This window comes from Triticum aestivum, chromosome 1D (assembly GCF_018294505.1).
Source record: "Triticum aestivum cultivar Chinese Spring chromosome 1D, IWGSC CS RefSeq v2.1, whole genome shotgun sequence".
In the NCBI taxonomy this organism is placed as follows: Eukaryota; Viridiplantae; Streptophyta; class Magnoliopsida; order Poales; family Poaceae; genus Triticum; species Triticum aestivum.
The window spans coordinates 73,651,635-73,658,353 of record NC_057796.1 but is presented as its reverse complement, the minus strand read 5'-3'; positions in this window follow the sequence as shown (position 1 = coordinate 73,658,353).

The following is a 6,719-nucleotide window of genomic DNA, read 5'->3' as shown; positions in this document are numbered from 1 at the left end:
AATTCTCTTTACTCGTTCCATAATACATCACCTCATGACTAACTCCTTAGTCGTTTGCTTGCAAGCTTATGATGTGTATTTGCTGAGAGGGCCCAGAGATACCTCTCCGATACTCGGAGTGACAAATCCTAATCTCGATCTATGCCAACTCAATAAACACCTTCAGAGATAACTATAGAGCATCTTTGTAATCACCCAGTTATGTTGTGACATTTGATAGCACACAAGGTATTCCTCCGGTATCCGGGAGTTGCATAATCTCATAGTCGAAGGAATGTGTATTTAACATGAAGAAAGCAATAGCAATAAAACTGAACGATCAATATGCTAAGCCAATGGATGGGTCTTGTCCATCACGTCATTCTCCTAATGATGTGATCCCGTTCATCAAATGACAACACATGTCTATGGTTAGGAAACTTAACCATATTTGATTAACGAGCTAGTCTAGTAGAGGCTTACTAGCGACACGGTGTTTTGTCTATGTATCCACACATGTATTAAGTTTCCGGTTAATACAATTCTAGCATGAATAGTAAACATTTATCATGATATAAGGAAATATAAAATAACAACTTTATTATTGCCTCTAGGGCATATTTCCTTCATAATGAACTTCCGCTTCATGCACAACGAAGGAGGAAGGTTATAGATACATAGTGTCACAGGCCAGGTGCTATGATTGCTGCTCTGCTCCCCAAAAGGATTAATTTCATCCGCGCTTAAACCAAACCATACGTTCCTTGCGTCACCTGCAAAGTCCCCCCACCTTCTCTTGATTTTTCTCCACTGCGACCCGTCAGCGGGTGCTCTCAACTTCCCGTCTTCCTTACGGCCCTCTTTGTGCCATCAGATCAAATTAGCATGCTCTTTGTTTCTGAACACACGTTTCAACCGTGGTACTATAGGAGCATACCACATCACCTTGGCAGGAACCCTCTTCCCGGGGCGCTCTCCCTCAACATCACCAGCGTCATCTCGTCTGATCTTATACCGCAATGCACCGCATACCGGGCATGCGTTCAAATCCTCATATGCATCGCGGTAGAGGATGCAGTCATTAGGGATGCATATATCTTCTGCACCTCCAATCCTAGAGGGCATAGAACCTTCTTTGCTTCGTACGTATTGTCGGGCAATTCGTTATCCTTTGGAAGATTCTTCTTCATTATTTTCAATAGCTTCCCAAACCCGTTGTTAGATACACCATTGTCTGCCTTCCATTGCAGCAATTCCAGTGTGGTACCGAGCTTTGTGTTGTGATCTTCGCAATTTGGATACAACCATTTTTTGTGATCCTCTAACATGCGATCGAACATCAACTTCTCCCTTTCACTTTAGCATTGTCTCTTTGCATCAACAATGACCCGACGAAGATCATCATCGGGCACATCGTCTGGTTCCTCTTGATCTTCAGTTTCCCCCATTGCAGCATCACCGTATTCAGGGGGCGGATAGTTGTCATCATCCTTTTCTTGTTCGTTGTCTTCCATCATAACCCATCTTTCTCCGTGCTTTGTACAAACATTATAGTGTGGCATGAAACACTTCTCAAGCAGGTGGACGTGAAGGGTTTTCGAGTCAGAGTAATCCTTTGTATTCCCACATATAGTACATGGACAATACATAAAACCATTCTGCTTGTTTGCCTTAGTCACTTCGAGAAAATTATGCAGACCCTTAATGTACTCGGAGGTGCGTTGGTCACCGTACATCCATTGTCGATTCATCTGTGTGCATTATATAAGTAAGTGTATCAAAAACCATTACATAACATCATGAATAGAGAAATGACCAAATTAATAGAAGTTCATCATCACATTAAAACCAAAGTACAGTAGTGATCAAATGTTATTACTGAAAAAATAAATACATAAAGTTCATACATAGTTCTCAATGAACAACATATAGCTCTCTAGAGCATCTAATTAAAACATACATTGAAACTACGTAAAACATTAAAATGCAACAACAAATGTGATCATAATCGCAACTAAGGTGACAATTGATCCAACGGCATAATGATACCAAGTCTCGGTATGAATGGCACATTTTCTAACCTTTCTAATCTTCAAGCGCATTGCATCCATTTTGATCTTGTGATCATCGACGACATCGGCAACATGCAACTCCAATTCCATCTTCTCCTCCTCAATTCTTTTCAATTTGTTCTTCAAGTAATTGTTTTCTTCTACAACTAAATTTAACCTCTCGACAAGAGGGTCGGTTGGAATTTCCGGTTCACATACCTCCTAGATAAAAACATATATGTCACGTTGGTCGGCATAATTGTCATAAACACTAATTATAACAAATAGTTATAAAAGATAATATACTACATCCGAATCATAGACAGAACGTGGGCCGACGGGGGCGGATACTAAAACCATGGCACTATATAATAATAAATAATAATAAAAGTAAGAAAATTATACAAGTATGTATCTAAATCATACAAGTGAGATTTTTTTCTTCTAGAAAGAAGATATGAACAAGAGGCTCAGCACGGTGGTGCCGGCGACGAGATCGGCACGGGCGATCGACGGCGGTGAGGATGGGGACGTGATAGGACAGACCGCTATACCTACACAAATCTTGAGGAAAATGGAGCTTGGAGAGGAGAAAGCTTAAGTGTGGGTCAAGCATTTCATCGAACACCTCATGTGGATAGGAGATGAGAACTAGAGCAACACACACCTGCACACGCCGGCCGGCCAGAAAAACAGAGTAGTGAGCGGGCAAGGGCGGGGGTATATATAGGCTTATCTTTAGTCCTGGTTGGTGGCTAGAACCGGGACATAAGACTCACCTTTGGTCCCGGTTCCAGCAACCAACCGGGACTAAAGGTGCTAGGCCAGGAGGGATGCCCATTGGTCCCAATCCGTGTCTGGAACCGGGACCAAAGGTGTCAGACGAACCGGGACCAATGGCCCCCGAGGCCCGGCCAGCGCCCTGGTCTCACGAATCGGGGCTGATGCACCATTTGGTCCCGGTTCGTAAGTGAACCGGGATTAATGCTCTTATCCTGGCCTCAACCAAAGCTTTGTTTTCTACTAGTGAGAATAAAACAAAAGGATGAAAACACGTCAATGAAGTTAAAATTTCTGGATTTTGCACTATTCAATCGAATATAATAATGTTCTCCGCCAACTTTTGTACTATATATATGTGGCGTATTTTCTGGAAGTGTACAAAAGTACACAAACTCACGAGTTTGTTCATCACAAGTGAATCTATGTTGCTGGAATTATGCGTTGTAAATGGGCGATGCTAGGCGTAGGTCGGGCGATGCTAGGCGATTCGTAAGTCGCCTTCGCGGCCGTCCGATGTAAAGCACCGCGTCCGTCCGATCTGCACGTGCACACTTCCCCCTCACAAAGCCCGTCGGCTCGCTTCAACGCTACGCAGCTGTTCCTCGCAAAAGCTCCAGCGCAGCTTTCATGGCGCACTGCCGTCGTCCGGCGAAGTTCCAACGCAGCACCGAAGAATTCCAGCGAAGCTCCAACGCAGCACCGGCGCGTCCGGCGAAGTTCCATAGCAGCACCGGCGCGACCGGCAAAGCTCCATTACAGCTCCGGCGAGGCTTCATTGCAGCACCGACTATGCTTCCGGCGGTCCGGCGAAGTTCCATTGCAGCACCGGCGAAGCTCCAACGCAGCACCGGCGCATCCGGCGAGGCTTCATTGCAGCGCCGGCTATACTTCCGACCGTCCGGCGTTGCTCCATTGCAACATCGGCGGTGCTCCCACATCTTCAAGGCAGCATCGCCGAAGTTGCAGCGCCCTCGTCGGCCACTCTCTGCTGTCATCGTCGCAGCACCGCGCGCTCCATTGCATCTCCGGGCGGTGCTCGCCGGATTGAGCCCGCCTTGCAGCACGGGTTAGCCCTCCTCCCCCTTGCAGCGACTGGCGAGTGGCTGCCCTTCTGCAGTCCGGCGCCCTCGCCGCCGTGGGTGGGTCTCAGAGCAGCAGCTTTAGCGGCAGAGGAAAGGAGAAGCGTGGCCATGGCGAGGAGCAGCAGGAGAGATCGCGATGGAGACGATGGGGATATGAAGAAAGAGATGAGGATTGAGCGGTTTGCATGTGTCACTAGAGATAAGGAAAGGTGGTTTGCCAGGGAAAGCGGTGAGTGGGTCCATGGACACGTGGCGAGCAAAGCAAGCGGTTTAACAAGCTGTGAAATCAGTCGGTTTACAGGAAGAGTTTTCGGTTGTAAATTCGCGATTATGAATACCTAATGCAGCAGTTGCTTTATAGTATGTGTATCAGAAGATTTCGTTGCCAAATTTTAATTAACTTCGTTTGAGTGGGTGTTGCCAAACTAATCTGGCCGAAGTTATTCTCTAGTAGCTTGGTGTGCCGCGACTACTTTCAGAGAGGGAAAACGTGAAAATCACTTGGCAATAATATAATGAACGAACGTAGAAGTCACAGCGTCACATGGACTCTCTCAACCACCTCCCGTGACGGTAAAGAACTACTAGCATTTCTCCAATATTCGGTCGCTCCTCAGCGTATGAATTGACTATAGCAGGGTCATTCTTCCGTGTTCTCCTTTTTTTTTTTGCTTGGAAATATCCGGAGATGCTGCTAGAGGCTTCGTCCGATTGAGACGCCTTTCGCCTTCGAACCTTTGATTTTAATTAGTGCGAAACGCGCAGCACGCCTGCTAGCTTTATCCAATGAGTAGCTTCCACTGGAGTCGTCTGTGGATGCTCTAAGGATGCTCCATGCATCTCCGTATAGCAACAACACACAACGTATCACATCACTAAACAGAAGAACATGAAAGTACTGTAGGCAATTCAGTATCCGTAAGCATACATACATACAGCTCAGCTAGCTCTCAGCTCAGGGTGACAATTACTCGATCCTATCCAGCAGGGGAAAGGGCACTTAGTAGGACTTCTAGAACACTCTAGCGTACTGCTCCCCTGACAGTTACTCGATCCTATCCAGAGTCGAAATTAATTTTGGATAATGAAAATGGTTTCGGCTCAAAAAAGAAATAAAAAAATAGGCCAGCGCTGAGGGTCGGTCGGGTGATAGTTTTACCTCACAATCTTTTTTTTATTGCAGTAGAAAACCTCCATTTAAAATATTTTCCCTTTATGTTTGCAGTTTTCTTGGAACATATATCATGTAAAAAATCACCCAAATTCATTGCAACATTTTAAACACACTCATAGATCAAAGAAAAAGGACCCTCATGACCATCAAATGTTCGCTGGAGAGATGGCAATTGCAAACGATTTTGATGGCAATTTGTGTTGGTCGTGCATGGCAATTTTAGTTAGAGAGCATGCAACCCCGTTTCATTTCTGTTTTTTGTCAAAGCATCACCAGAAAATATAATTATGAAAATCTATTGGACATAATCTATTTACATTCAATTATGTAGATCTAGGTACGATCTGAATAAGTATGACTATACAGATCTAAGGATGTGATTTCTTTCGTTTTTCTTTATTTCTAGCTAGCATGTACTTCTTTCTATTTCTTTTTCATTTCCTTTTCTTTCAGTGCATAATATAATAGAGAGATACATACATAGATTGCACCATGCATTTATGATGTGGCCAGGAAGAAAACTTCCAATTATCAAAAAAAATATTAGGGCATATTTCGTTCGCAGAATTCTAAAAGCGCGGAAATAGAAAAAACACAAGAATATGATAAAAATGCATGTGCAAAACAGAGGATTGGCAATCATAGAAATTATGTTGACTTGATGTTTGGTTCACAGGAATCGAAAAAATAAAGGAATCCTAATTAACATGGTCAAATCAAATGTCACACCACATGAAAATATATAGTTAGAACATTATATGCCACTAAGGATCTCAGTCTCATTTTTTTCTTCATAGTAAATTGAAAAAGAGGTCCAAGCAGATGTTAGAATTCATGTGTTTTTCCTTCGAACTGAGATAAAAGAATTTTTTCTTTCATTTTTTCTTTGATTGTCCCATTCCTCTTAACCAAAGCCATATGAATAATATCATCATAGGAAAAAAATTCATTCATCTCTTTTGCCTCTACATTTCCTTTGAACCAAAAGAGGCATAAGTTTTCACATGGTATTATGGTGTTGAAGATATGCCAAAAGTGCCAACTGCCTCAGACAACGGTGTGTGCAGAATTACAAATCGCTGTCGTATAGTAAAATGGTACAAAAATAAAAGCGGTCGTAGACATATACTCCAGGTCGGTCATATGTAAATCGAAGGAACAAACATATTCGCTCTACCTTAGCAGCGACAGCCATCCGTCATCCGTGCCATGAGAACCGAACATCACATCTACTGATGACCGCATTGACCTCATGGTTAATGAGGGAATTTTTATGCGAAACTGTTATATCTTTACGGTATGAACATGTGTAACTACAAAAGCACATATGCCTCGCTATAAAAGGGGCTACCGTTCGCCATCCCCATTCATCCAACCTCAGGAAACAAACAAGCATCATATTCATATATACCAGCTAGGTCGAAGATGTTCCGGTGGGGCAAGAGCACCAAGAACCCAGCTCCGGCCGCCGGGGAGGAGGTGGCGGTGCAGAAGGTGGAGAAGATCGAGTTCCACAACCTCGTCCACATCAAGCCTCCCGTCCGCGCCGGCGGCGGGGCCATCGGCAACGCGTGGAAGCCACAGCCACGGACGGCGAGTGCCGACAGCTCCGGCGCGGCGAGGAAGCCCGACAGCCCCGGAGACGACATC